Consider the following 14,587-nt stretch of genomic DNA (forward strand, 5'->3'; position numbering starts at 1 on the left):
GGGAAATGTCCTCTAAGCAGAGGAAGAGGGAGATGGGGAGAGGTTCAGAAAAAGCGTTCAGCTGGGCCTGAAAAGGCGAAAATTCTTAAGTAGGAAAGTACAAAAGACCTAGGCATGTGGTCCTGCAGGCTGGTCACATCATGGACGAAGGCAGAAAAGATGGAAATGTGAAGGACATGGTGGGACATAGTGTTTCACGCCTGTAATCCCAGCACTTTGGGAGGCCAACATGGGCGGATCACTTGAGGTCAGGAGTTTGAAACCAGCCTGGCTAACACGGCAAAATCCCATTTCTGCTGAAAGTACAAAAATTAGCTGGGTGTGGTGGCAGGCGCCTGTAATCCCAGCTACTCAGGAGGCTGAGGCAGGAGAATCTCTTGAACCTGGAAGGTGGAGGTTGCAGTGAGCTGAGATGGCTCCACTGCACTCCAGCCTGCAACAGAGCAAGACCCTGTCTCAAAAAAAAAAAAAAAAAAAAAAATTGTGAAGGACATGTTCAGAAAGTTTGGCTCTAGCCAAGGGTTTGTATAACGCAGCAATGGATTTTTTTAAGTCAATTGAATAGGTTAAAATGGTGTATTTTTGTGCTAATATGCCTTTCTATTATTATTGAGGATGTATTTGCAATGTTCTTTTTTTTCTTTTTAATTTACAAGAGTTCTGTTTCAATTCAACATATATTACATAAACACTTTTTTAAAAAATCTAACCCACAGTTCTATCTGAATTTTAGGTGAGGATATGGCATGATATGGGGATCTATTTATACTATTATTTTTTATATAAATAGCAAATTGTCCCAGCATCATTTATCAAGTAATCTACCCTTTCCAGATAGATTTTAAATGCCTCCTCCATCACATAAACAGTAGCTCCAAGCCAGCAGACCCCATTTGTCATCTGGTTTCTCATGCTTCCAGCACAGCACAGTGGCGTGCAGTTTGGGGAGCAAAGATCTTGCAGAGATCTATCCAGAAGAGAACACTGGAGGCCTCCCGAGCAAGCAATAATAGAAGATTATGGTTCATTCCACACGGTCACTTACACAGTGTGCTGGAGAAGGCATCAAATGATCTAGCAAATGTCCATCACCATATGTTAGGGTGGTGGAATTACCAATGTTTTTCATATCCCTCTTTTCCTCCATTCAAATCTTCTGTGACTAAATATTCAGAAGACGAACAATAAATAGTAATCAAACAAAAACACTTTTAGGACATTTAAAGCCTTAAAGGTTTAAAAGAACTCATCTGTAGGCATGTCTGGGTCCACCACACAGTGTTATCCTGGGTGCAGAGGCTCCTAGAGATCTTTTGTGCCCAAGCCCACCTGGCTGGCTCCCCACAAGAGCGATCATCTTTTTACAGTGTGACCCTATGGCTCCAGCCAGTCTTGATCCTCCTAAACTCTATTTCCCCAGAGCAGCTCTCCCTTCCCTCAGCCTCTGCCTGAAACATCACCCCTTAACTGAATTACAAGGGGGTGGGCTGCATAACAGTTGCTGTCTGACCGGGAGCCCTGGCTCAAGCATGTAATCCCAGCACTTTGGGAGGCCAAGGTGGGTGGATCACCTGAGGTCAGGAGTTCAAGGTCAGCCTGGCCAACGTGGTGAAACCCTGTCTCTACTAAAAATACAAAAAAATTAGCCGGGCATAGTGGTGGGCGCCTGTAGTCCCAGCTACTCGGGAGGCTGAGGCAGGAGAATTGCTTGAACCCGGGAGGCGGAGGTTACAGTGAGCCGAGATCACGCCATTGCAGTCCACTCCAGCCTCCAGCCTGGGAGACAACAGTGAAACTCCGTCTCAAAAAAAAAAAAAAAAAAAAGATCGCTGCCCATATTTTCCTAAGGAGAGGGGGATTTCACCGAACCTAATACTGTATTTGGAAGCCACAAAGTTGTTTCTTCCCTAAGTTTTGGAGAAATCAATATGGGGAACCCACAGACCCTCAAATGGGAAGAGAAGTGCTTGGGAAAGGGGAACTGCCTAGTGTAAAGCCCTCCTGGACAACAAGCATAAAATGTGTGTGTGTTGAGGGGAGTGGGGGAACCAGAGCAGAAGAAGCGTTTCAGGATCTATCTGGAGGGAAGGCACGACCAAGAAGGGTGTGGAATCCACCCAGCCTGAGAAGTCTCGTGTGGGGCCTTGTGCATGGAGAGGCCTCTTGGTCTCACTTCCTCATTTGAATAAGGAGGATAATAACATCTATGTTACTGGACACTTATGAGGATTAAATGACATGTGATACTGAGCACCTAGCAGGGCCTGAATTTTACTGAGGCTCACGTGTTAATTTCCTCCACTCAGCTCTGCCTTAAATACACAAAAGGCACCACTCCTGTCCCCTTCAGGAGGGCCTGAAATGTGCCTAGAAGCAGACTCTAGAGCCAGGAGACACCAGTGGGGAGCATGTGTACAGTAAGTCTCTGTCTCCCCCAGGGAGGACAAGGTCAGGGACGGGGCCAACCATGTGACTGTCCAGGTTCCAAGGTAAAAATGACAAGGGCACAGGAAATACTTTGGCTGCAGCAGAAAACCCCAGAGCTTGGCTTTGCACGTTGTCTTTCCGGCCCAGCATAGAAGTATTGTGCAAATTAAACAAATAAACAGTAATCTTGGCCTTGGGCTCAAAAGACTCCACATTCTCCTGTTTCTTCCTCCAGTTGGTGCCTTCCCTATCACTCAGACCAAAATCCTAGAGAATTCTTTGGTTCTGCTCTTTCCCTAAGTCCCACACTTATACTGACAAATTTTATCACCTCTATTTTCTTTCCTTTCCTTTTTTGGAGGGTGGGGGGGCTAAGGGGATGGGGATAGGGTCTCACTTTGTTGCCCAGACTGGAGTACAGTGGCAAAATTATAGCTCACTGCAGCTTCAAACTCCTGGACTTGAGGGATCCTCCAGCCTCAGGCTCTTGAGTAACTGGACTACAGGTATATGTCACCATGCTCAGCTAAACATTTTTCATTTTTTTAGAAACAGAGTTCTTGCTATGTTGCCCAGGCTGGTCTCGAATTCCTGACCTCAAGCAATCCTCCTACTCTGGCCTCCCAAGGCACTGGGATTACAGGCTTGAGCCACTGCACCCGTTTCCTCAATAGTGCTCCAGTGGGCTTTCTCTTTTCCATTGCTCCTGGACCACCCAAGGCCTCTTCCACTCCTTCCTGCTTCAGCTATGCCTACCCCAAGCCAGCCTATTTCCATAGCAGTTAGGGGGATCTTTTCAAACCATGGAGTGGATCCTACTGCCACGCCTCCCCCTACTTAGAGCCTATCAAAAATTTCCCTTTCACTTCCCCTCACTGTCAGTAGAGCCTACGGGAAGTGGGGAGGGGACACGTTCACTTCCCACCCCCACTTCCTTCCTCTCCCCTCTCCAGTGAAACTGGCTTCCCTTCCCAACCACTCTGAGCTCCCACCTTTCTGAAGGCACTGAAGGCATCCTTTCTGACAACCTTGCAGCTCTTACCCCTGCCCCGAGCGCCTGCCCCAAGGCTGTCGAGTCTTCCCACAGGCCTCCCTGCTCATCCACGGGAGGCTAGGGCCCCCTCGTTTGCTTCCCCATAGCAGCTGACTACTCATTTGTCTTTTATCCTTGGTCTGCCCCTCAGTAGGAGGCAAGGAGGCAGGCACCATGGCCTGGTTTGCTTGTGCACTGTCCCAGCCTAGTGACAGGTGCAGAGCAGGTGTCAGGTCACATTTGTTAAATGTCTGAGTGACCAAATAGGTGAAAGAATTAGCCAGGCATGGTGGTGCATGCCTGTAGTCCCAGCTACTCGGGAGGCCGAGGCAGGAGCATCCATTGAGCTTAGGAAGTTGAGATCGCAGTGAGCTGTGATTACACCACTGTGCTCCAACCTGGGTGACAGAGACCCTGCCTCAACATAAATAAATCAGTAGGTGAAAGGAATTGGTAATGAATGACCCTATAGAGCCAAGCACACTTCTTTGACTTTCCAAGGTACAGTGTCATGGTGGGTTAGGGTAGGGCCCTAAGCAGACACCCACATATTGGACTTCAGGCTGGCGTAGAGCCCCAGAATTTGTATGGGAGCTTGAGTGCTGACTTTTTGGAGAGAACCCAGCATCGGTCATGCCAGCACCTCCTCTCTGGGCCATCTGTGTTTGTCTGTCCTTGTTTACTTCAAGAGATAGGAACAAAGCCAAAGTATTTTTCCTACTCACACACCCAACACTCAACACAAAACACCTCTGAGACCAGATGTTCCCCACACACTAAGCACTTCTCCGGTAGACACCAGCTGGGTGTGCTGTAATTCAATCAATTTGGACCTGAGCCACCTGGAGTCAGTCAGATCCCTCAGGTTAAGGGACCAGTCCTGCCAGACTGCCTCCTACTTCAGACACCAATCCCAAGCTGTAGGTTGTCATCTATACTTCTGATCAACCAGCTATAAATCAGAGTTCTCATGACCTGTTCCTTAGGTTCGATTAATATGCTGGGCTGACTCACAGAACTCAGAGAAACACTTATGTTTACCAGTTTATTATCTTAATAAAAGCTACAGTAAGGATACAGATGAACAGCCAGATGTAGAGCTATATAGGGCAAGGTCTGGAAAGGTCTCAAGTGCAGGAACTTCTGTCCCCAAGGAACTGTGGTGTGCCACCCTCTCAGCACATGACGTGTCCACCAACCAGGAAGCTCTCCGAACCTTGTAGTTAAGGGATTTTTTTTTTTTTTTAGTTTTTTTTTTTTTTTTTTTTTTCTGAGACGGAGTCTCGCTCTGTTGCCCAGGCTGGAGTGCAGTGGCCGGATCTCAGCTCACTGCAAGCTCCGCCTCCCGGGTTTACGCCATTCTCCTGCCTCAGCCTCCCGAGTAGCTGGGACTACAGGCGCCCGCCACCTCGCCCGGCTAGTTTTTTGTATTTTTAGTAGAGACGGGGTTTCACCGTGTTCGCCAGGATGGTCTCGATCTCCTGACCTTGTGATCCGCCCGTCTCGGCCTCCCAAAGTGCTGGGATTACAGGCTTGAGCCACCGCGCCTGGCCTAGTTTTATTTTATTTATTTATTTTTAATTTCAGCTTTTAGGTTCAGGGGGCACACGTGCAGGTTCGTTACATTAGTATATTGTATGATGCTAAGGTTGGGTGTAATTGATCCTGTTAGAGAAATACAAATCAAAATCACAATGAGATACCATCTCACACCAGTCAGAATGGCTATTTTGTTCGTTTCTAATTTTTGTGGGTATATGGTAGGTGTATATATTTATGGGGTACATGAGATATTAATATTTTTGATGCAGGCACACAATGCATAATAATCACATCAGGGTAAATGAGGTATATACTGCCCTCAAGCATTTTTTTTTTCTGTTTTTTAAATCATTTATTTTATTTTTTTTTATTTTAAGTTCTGGGATACATGTGCAGAACATGGAGGTTTGTTACATAGGTATACATGTGCCATGGTGGTTTGCTGCACTTGCCAACCCGTCCTCTAGGTTTTAAGCCCCACATGCATTAGGTATTTTCCCTAATGCTCTCTCTCCCCTTGCCCCCCACTCCCCGACAGGCTCCCATGTGTGATGTTCCCCTCCCTGTGTCCATGTGTTCTCATTGTTCAACTCCCACTTGAATGAAGTTCAGGGATTTTTATGGAGGCTTCATCACATGGGCATAATCAATTATTAACTCGATCTCCAGGCCCTCCCTTCTTCTCAGACGATGGGTGATGGGGCTGAAATCTCCAAGCTTCTAAACATGACTTGTTCTTTCTGATGCCCAGCCCACATCTAGGAGCCCACCAAGAGGTGCCTCATTAGAACAAAAGATGTTCTGATCACACAGAAAATTATAAGAGTTTTAGGAGCTCTGTAACAGGAACCAGGGGCAGAGACCAAATACACATTTCCTATTATATCAGTACTATGGTTTGAAAGTGTCCCCTCCAAAATTCAGGTGTTGGTAATGTGATGGTATTAAGGGTTGGGTCTTTTAAAAGGTGATTGTGCCATGAGGGCTCCTCCCTCACGAATGGGATTAGGAGCCTTATAAAGGAGCTTGACAGAGAGTTCACCCCTCTTGCCCTTCTGCCTTTGGCCACGTGAGGGGATAGCCTTCCTTTCCTCTGGAGGATGCAGCAACGAGGTACCAGCTTGGAAGCAGAGAGCAGCCCTCAGCAGACCGTGAACCTGCCAGTGCCTTGGTGTTGGAATTCCCAGCCTCCAGGACTGTGAGAAGATACATTTGTTCCTTATAAATTACTTAGTCTGTGGTATTCTATTACAGCAGCACACGTGGACTAAGACATCACAAGATCTCATTCAGTCTTCAGCAGATGGACACAGAGCCCCTGCTCCACGCCAGGCTTCACTGAAGGCATGAGGATTCAGCAGTGAACAAATCGGTCTCTGCCCTCACAGAGCAGACATTCGAGTTGGGGGAGTGAATCTGCAAACAAGGGAGGGAACTGATGGAGAAGTAAGTACAGACAGGGTTGGTCATGAGCAGGGGGCTGTGAGGGAGTCACACCTCAGATGCAGTGGGACTGGGGGTTGAGTGAGTTCATCACTTTGTCTGCTTCAGTGTCCTCATCTGTGAGATGAACTAGTGAGCGTCTCTCCCCTTAGGGCCCTGCCCTCCTCTGCTCAAAGTCCTGCAGCAGTGCCTCAGCCCACTCTGAGCAAGAGCCAAGTCTTCACACGGCCCATGAGGCCTGCGGGACGGCCCCATCCCCAGCTCCACGCTGCCCAACCCAGCTCCCTGTCCCTCTGCTCCTCCTGGGCATCCTGTTGCTCCTCAGTCAGGCCAGGCAACACATGGGACAAATGCCATCCACGTCCGGACCACATCTAGGGCAGCCCTTGGACAGCCCCTGGAACTATAGCTGAGGGTCCCCCCCTTCCCACCCACACACACTCTCTGAATGCTCCACTCTGGGCAAAGGGTACCTGAGTGCAGCAGCAGGGCTGTTGGAGCAGCTTTCCCAGGGCTGTGCGCAGTGACCCGGGGAGACTTCCCTCACAGCCTGCTTCCTTGTTCCTGAGCAGAGCTGTCCAATGGAAGTACCCAGAGCCCACACACTCCCTACAGATCTTTATGTTGGACGTAAAACAATGAACAGAGACTAATGTTGCCCTAGATGTACAAAGCCTCCTATAGAGATTTGTACTGTTTCCTTTCTTGCCTTCTTTCCCTCCTTCCCTCCCCCAACCAAGCATGAAGCACCCACTATATGCAAACATCAGGCTGGGGCCAGTAGGGGAAGCCGCATCTGTGAACAGGTAATTCTCAGATGCAGCAGAATAAGACAGGGGCTGAGAATCAGGACACACACCATGCTCCCAGGTCCAGAGGCTGATTCATTCCAGCTGCTGAGATCAGGGAAGGTTTCATCCAGGAGGGGCCCTTGCTTTGAGAGAGAAGCAGAATTTAAAGTGCAGAGTGGGGAGGCTGGGATGAAGGCTGGGGGTGGCCTCTCCTGGCCAATCCTGACCATTCTGCCACTGGGAACCTTGATCAGGAGGGAGCCCAGAGCAGAGAAGGTGGTGGAGTTGGGAAAAACAGCCACGGGGCCAGCAAAACAACTCAAGACACCTATCCTCAGTGGGGCAGAGGCTGCTGGGAAAGTGATTCCCATTGTTCTTGTTTCCTTTGTTGGGGGCAGCATGAGAGGAGGCGGCAGGCCTGATATTGTCAGAGTGGCCTTGGGAGCTGCTTAAGAAGTCAAGAGGGAGCCCAGTAGGAAATGGCCCTTGTGAAATGAAAGACAATGATCCAAAAAAATGAGAGGTGATTTTGTTAGAGGCAGGACAGGAGAAAACACCTCAGACTTTGCATACCAGAGCAGGGAGGGACGAATGTACCATCAACTTCAACCTCACTGTTTTGCAGAAGATGCCCAGATTCAGTCAGGTGGGTGACTGGTTCGAGGTCACACGTGGCTGATTGCTCTGCTGACTCCCAGTATAGTGCTCAGGTTGCTTCCTGGGCCTGAGAACAGGCAGAAAGGGAAGCCCTAAATGCTTTCTCTCTGCCTCCTGTGTCAGCTGAGGATGGCTCCAAATTCCCAGCTAAGCAGGATGACTTGCCCAGGTGTCTGGGATGACCTCATGGCGTAGCTCCTCAGCAGGGCCTTGAGAGGAGGAGGCTACTGCCCCACCGCTCCCTGGCCTTGGAGGTCAAGGTCTCCTTACGCTCCCTGCCAACCAGCATCCATGGCTCTAAAGCTCAGGCTATCTAGGAGGTCTGGCTCCAGTCCCAACCAATCAGGAGAGCAAACAGGTAATTGTCATGCGCGTCCGTGTGAAGAGACCACCAAACAGGCTTTGTGTGAGCAACATGGCTGTTTATTTCACCTGGGTGCAGGCGGGCTGAGTCCGAAAAGAGAGTCAGCGAAGGGAGATAAGGGTGGGGCCTTTTTATAGGATTTGGGTAGGTAAAGGAAAATTATAGTCAAAGGGGGGTTGTTCTCTGGTGGGCAGGAGTGGGGGTCACAAGGTGCTCAGTGGGGGAGATTTTTGAGCCAGGATGAGCCAGGAAAAGGAATTTCACAAGATAATACCATCGCTTAAGGCAAGGACCGGCCATTTTCACTTCTTTTGTGGTGGAATGTCGTTGGTTAAGGCGAGGCAGGGCATTTGCACTTCTTTTGTGATTCTTCAGTTACTTCAGGCCATCTGGGCATATACATGCAAGTCACAGGGGATGCGATGGCTTGGCTTGGGCTCAGAGACCTGACAGTAATTATTATTATGATGATGATAACAAACAGGTTATTATTTTATGTTTGCAGCAGAAGGCACCTCCTTTGTAAAGACTTCTGTTTGCCAAGGTCAGTTCATGACTGAGGCACGCACCACTGCCCTCTCCCTGCCAGCCTCTGGTCTCCCACTCCAGCCACACTGTCGCTTCCGAGTTTCTTTCACCTTTAGGGTCTTGCATCTGTAACTACCACTGCCTGAAACCCTCTTCCTCTCCCACCCTTCTGTACTTCCTCTGCCTGGGCATCACTTACTTACCGCAGGCCCCAGCTTGGACACCCCTTCTTTTTGAGAAGCCTTTCCTAAGGGCCCCCTCAATCCCTGCTTGTACATGCTTATCCTACTGGATTATAGTTGCCTGGAAGTGTGCAAGACAAAACACACCGAGTTCTTTCTGTGGGTTTCACTCTCGTGAGAATTCACTCACTCCATCCTGTTGATGGCTCTAGGCAGTGTGGTATTATCCCCATTTGTCAGTTGGGCAAACTCATCAGAGATGTTGAGCCTCTTGCCCAAGGTCACACCATGAGTTGTGGAGTCAGATTCCACAGAGCCAGTGTGGTAGACAGATCAATGTGCCACCCACATCCTCCTTCGAGCGAGGACTCTGCGCCGCTTGCTGGGAGTGTTGTCAGCAGACAACTTTGCAGCGCAGAGCCCCTTCAAGGATTGCCGCAGCAACCCAGAGCTGCCTGGCCTGAAGGTATCTCTGTCCCAGGGCAGCTCATCCATCAGCTGATCAGCGTCGGGTATAATTGTTACTGGCAAAAGGGGTCTTGGATTTTGTACAGGAAGGAATTCAAGGCAAGTTGTGGGGTGGAGTGAAAGAAGCGAGTTTATTGAAATGACTCCATTACAGGGTAGGGTGTCCTCAGAAAGCAAGCAAAGGAATGTCTTTACGTTTTTCTTATGTGGGGCCTTCCCTATGTCAACACTAAGCTAAGCTGTGCCTACATCCAGGTGCGCTGATAGCCTGAGAAATTTTATTATTTTATTGATTTAAAGAAAACTATCCGTAACATTTTAGTGTATTAATACATTAAAGTATAACTATAGTTATCTTGAAAGCATATATTGTTATGGGTATTGGGACATCTGAACTTTCTGTTGTAGGAGTTTGTCCTCAAAGACATTATCAAACAGTTTTCTTAGCTGTAAACATCTTAGGATAGGTCATGACTGGCAAGGAAAGTGTCTTGCTAGTTTTAAGACAGATTTTCTTTCTTCTTTCTTTCTTTCTTTTTTTTTTTTTGAGATGGGGTTTCACTCTTGTTGCCCAGGCTGGAGTGCAATGGTGCCATCTTGGCTCACTGCAACCTCCACCTCCTGGGTTCAAGCGATTCTCCTGCCTCAGTCTCCTGAGCAGCTGGGACTATAAGTGCCTGCTACCACCCCTGGCTAATTTTGTGTGTGTGTATTTTTAGTAGAGACGGGGATTCACCATGTTGGCCAGGCTGGTCTCGAACTCCTGACCTCGGGTAATCCACCTGCCTTAGCCACCTAAAGTGCTGGGATTATAGGCATGAGCCACCATGCCTGGCCGACAGAGTTGATTTTATTTATTTTATTTAATTTATTTATTTTTTTGAGACGGAGTCTTGCTCTGTCGCCAGGCTGGAGTGCAGTGGTGCAATCCTGGCTCACTGCAATCTCCACCTCCCGGGTTCAAGTGATTCCTCTGCCTCAGCCTCCTGAGTAGCTGGGACTACAGGCACACACCACCACGCGTGGCTAATTTTTTTGTATTTTAGTAGAGGGGGTTTCACCATGTTGGCCAGATGGTCTCGATCTCTTGACCTTGTGATCCGCCCACCTTGGCCTCCCAAAGTGCTGGGATTACAGGCATGAGCCACAGTGCCTGGCTCCAGAGTTGATTTTAAAATGGTGTCACTCTCGCTCTCTGAGGCCCATGCTTCCCTAACATAATGGCCCGGCCATCCCATTGCAAGTCGGATCAACCCTGAAGGGCCATTCCGGTTTCAGAGCTCCTGGTGGGGTGGGCTGCGACCTTTGCTGGGTGTGCACTGCAGCTCAATTTCTCTCCCTGTCCAGTCCTGCTTCCTTCTCATGTGGGGTTGATCAAGGCACTCCCGCTAGTCATCACCCTGTACACTAAACTGCACCCCTCAACAGAGAGTCTGACACTAGGACTCACAGCCGTAAGGGCTCCCTCCCTTCTAACACCTCCCAGTGGAGGAGGCCCAGCATCTAGCCTGAGACCAGCACACAGCAGGGGCTCAACTGTGTTTGTTGAATAAGTGAACAAATACACAAATGAAGAGACTTTCAGAGATTAAGGAAAGTGCATATTTGCCTTCTAGTTTGTCATAATAGCTATTAGTAAGTATGTTGCCATCATGTTTGCAATGAGCAGTGACAGTGACCCCTTTGCACCTCCTCAGGGCCCAGGAGTTTTCTCATTGATCCTCAAACTGCCTGTTTGTCCTGTGCACCCTCGTGCCTTGGGGAGCTGACAGGACTTCTTCCATCCCCTGTTACAGATAAGGTGAGTTTGGGTGTCCAGAAACAAGGCCATAGGCTGACCAGAAGGGGAAGTGAGTTCAGGGCAAAAACTGAGTCCCTCCTTGTCAGGGGTGACTGGGAGAGACCAAAAGCTACACACAAACCCTTTCTTTCCCGCTGCCTTGAACCAGCCCAGGCTCTGTCTTCTCCAGCCCTCTCTCTCCTGCTATTCCTGAGCCACAGCCCCCAACCCAGTTCCCCTGCAGCTCCTGCCGCCGGGTTTGCTTTCCGGCAAAGGAAAAGTTGAGTCTCCAATTTTTCTGGAAGGAGAGAAAAACACAAATGGATGGGGAGACAGGTTGTGTCTCCCCTCTCCTTTCCCTCTCACCTCCTTTCCCTCACCCTTTCCCTCTCACTCTCACTCCTTTCCTTTCCCTCTCACCTGTCACTCCTCTCCCTCTCAGGGAGGGAACACCCTGGTTCCCTCCCTGTACTCTCCCCACCACCCTGCCCTACCCCTAGCTCTCAGACCTTTTTCCTGTCCTCCCACAGGTCAGAGGCAGCTGACTTTCAGCTAGGGGCAGTTGCAGAGGCAGAACACTTAATATCCTACGGGTTAGGCTCTTAATGCACTTCATCGTTAACCTTCCAAATAGGCCTCTGAAGTAGATGCCATCTACTTTGCAAATGAAATTCAAAGTTGAAGAGCTTGTCTGAGGTCACACAGATACAGGATTAGAAGCCAGCTGGTCCAATGCCAACACTGTTCCTATTAGGCAGGTGGCTTCCTGCTGCCCGTGGAGCCTCAAAAGGTGGCTTCTGTGTCCCTGGGGTGAACAACGGAGGGTTGCTTCATCAGAACAAAATTGCAGCCAGTGGGAATAGTTACTGCAGCTGCAGAAATCACGCCAAGGAAGTGTGGCAAAATTGCAAAGCAAATTCAACCCCATTGACTTGAGAGTCACACACCCCTTCACAGGCTTCCTTCTGTGTTTTGACCATGGCAAATCCACAGCTAAGCAATCTCATCATCTCAAAAATCCAGAGTATAATGTCAGCACCTCAAGTCTTTATTGGAGTCTTGCTAACTATTTTGCTTACATAAATGCAACGAGGAATGCATATTGGATATCATTACATCTAAAGCTTTCCCTTCCTTGTGGTCATTGGAGGTTAACAGGAGTGTGAGCCAAAGCAGCAAAGGCAGGAAATCATCTTCCCTTAACTCTGCCTGCCAGCAGAATTTCACGAAGCCCCTGACTCTGTGACAACATGCAACTCTCTGGAAAGATGCCCTGAAGACAAACTAGGATACAGCACAGGGCACCCCCATATCTCCTGCCTGAGTCACTACATTCCTTAAAAGATAAATCATCATAGTCCTTGCTGTTTCCTACACGTAACATTCCCCCAAACAAGCAATAATAGAAGATTATGGTTTGTTCCACAGTCACTTCACATTGTGCTGTAGAAGACCTCAAATGATCTAGCCAACGTCCATCACCATATATTTGGGTGGTGGAATTACCAACGGTTAGTGGTTACACTTCTGTAATCTGGAGCTAGATGTGATCTTGAACCCAAACTTTGATGTGATTTTGCAGCTATTTAACCTCCACCACCTGCGTATAAGCAATGGGCTGAAACACGATGTTGGAGCAGCCTGACGGGACCTCTCTAAAGGGCTGCTCCTTGGCTTTAAGCCTCAGTCTAGAAGATTTCCATATAAAATTGACTTTAATGCTTTAAAAGCTTGATTTTTCTTCCTTCAGTTGACAGGAGCTTGAGAGGAAACGGAAGGAAGAGGCAGCTGAAACTGACAGAAAGCGCAGTCTTGGGTCCTGATTTCAGCACTTCCTGGCCAAAGCACCAGAGCCAAATTCCCTAAGTTTCCTCGACTGCAGTTTTATTATCTATAAAACAGAGATAATAGTATCTACCTCATTGACACTGTTATTGAGAATGAAATGGAGAATAAAATGCTGCTAAACCACCGAGCACAGTGCCTCGTGTACCTACTGAATGTTTATTTATTTCCATTTTTTTGAGACTGAGTTTCACTCTGTCGCCCAGGCTGGAGTGCAGTGGCACTATCTCGGCTCACTGCAACCTCTGCCTCCCGGGTTCAAGCGATTCTCATGCCTCAGTCTCCTGAGTAGTTGGGATTACAGGTGCCTGCCCCCACGCCTGGCTGATTTTTATATTTTGAGTAGAGACAGGGTTTCACTATGTTGGCTAGGCTGGTCTTGAGCTCCTGACCTCAAGTGATCTGCCCACTTAAGCCTCCCAAAGTGCTGGGATTACAGACATGAGCCATCGCACCTCGTCCCTACTGGATGTTTAATGCATGTTAGTTCACAGTGATCATGAACATGCCCCAGAACTGGGACCAGGGGAAGCAGATGGGGTTCTATTCAGGGGCTTGTGGGATTCTATGAATGGCTCATTGCTTTATCAAAATGAAAACACTGAAAGACAAATTCAAGTCTGATTTTGTATAGGAGAATGATAGCTGTGAAAATATTTTATAATTACATGCTTTTTTGTCTTCTTGACTCTAAGAACTCAAAATGCAAAAATCATCATCCTTGCCAGAAAGCATCTTTGCTTCTAAGCTCTGTGACCATGGACACGATAATAATACCATGGAATTAAAGAGCAAGTGAAAGGAAGTGTGAACTCTTCAGCTCTATTTCTGTCTGGTCCTTTGGCTTGGATTTTTATGTCTGGTTTGAACTAGATGCATCTGTTTAGAGCCTTGTCAACAGGTTATGCAAGAGGAACTACCTGAGAAACACTTTTTTAAAAAGCAAAGCCCATCCTCAAGGTGCTTTATTCTAATCCTAGTTTGTGTCTCCAGACGAGGCTGAAGGGTAGAAAGCATGAAGCATTTCGAGGCGGAGATTTGGCCTGAGGCTTCCAGCAATAAAGCCTTTGTTCTGCCTTCCTCCGCGGGGTGGCTGGTGCACTCAGTAGGCTCAGGCACGGAGCCCCGTAGATCAGAAGTGATCCCCTTTTCCCTCGGCTGTGATGTTCCTTGGAGTGGTTTGGCTCAAAACCAACCTTGTCTCTAGAAAAAAAAATAATAAACACACACCCTATGTATTTTTTATTTTCCCACATTTCCCCATGAATGGTCAATGCAGTAGAGATTTTTTTCACTCAAGAACCATCTGGGTTTTTGGCAAAACCATGGAACCTCTCAAATGTGTGTGTGTGTGTGTGTGTGTGTGTGTGTGTGTGTGTGTAATTACAGAATAAGCTTCTGGGATGATCTATCAAATGTTCAAAAACATTCTGGAGGTGATGGCATCATTGAGTTTACGGGGTTTCACCATGTTGGCTAGGCTGGTCTTGAACTCCTGACCTCAAGTGATCTGCCCATCTAAGCCTC

This window comes from Papio anubis, chromosome 1 (genome assembly GCF_008728515.1).
Source record: "Papio anubis isolate 15944 chromosome 1, Panubis1.0, whole genome shotgun sequence".
Lineage (NCBI taxonomy): Eukaryota > Metazoa > Chordata > Mammalia > Primates > Cercopithecidae > Papio > Papio anubis.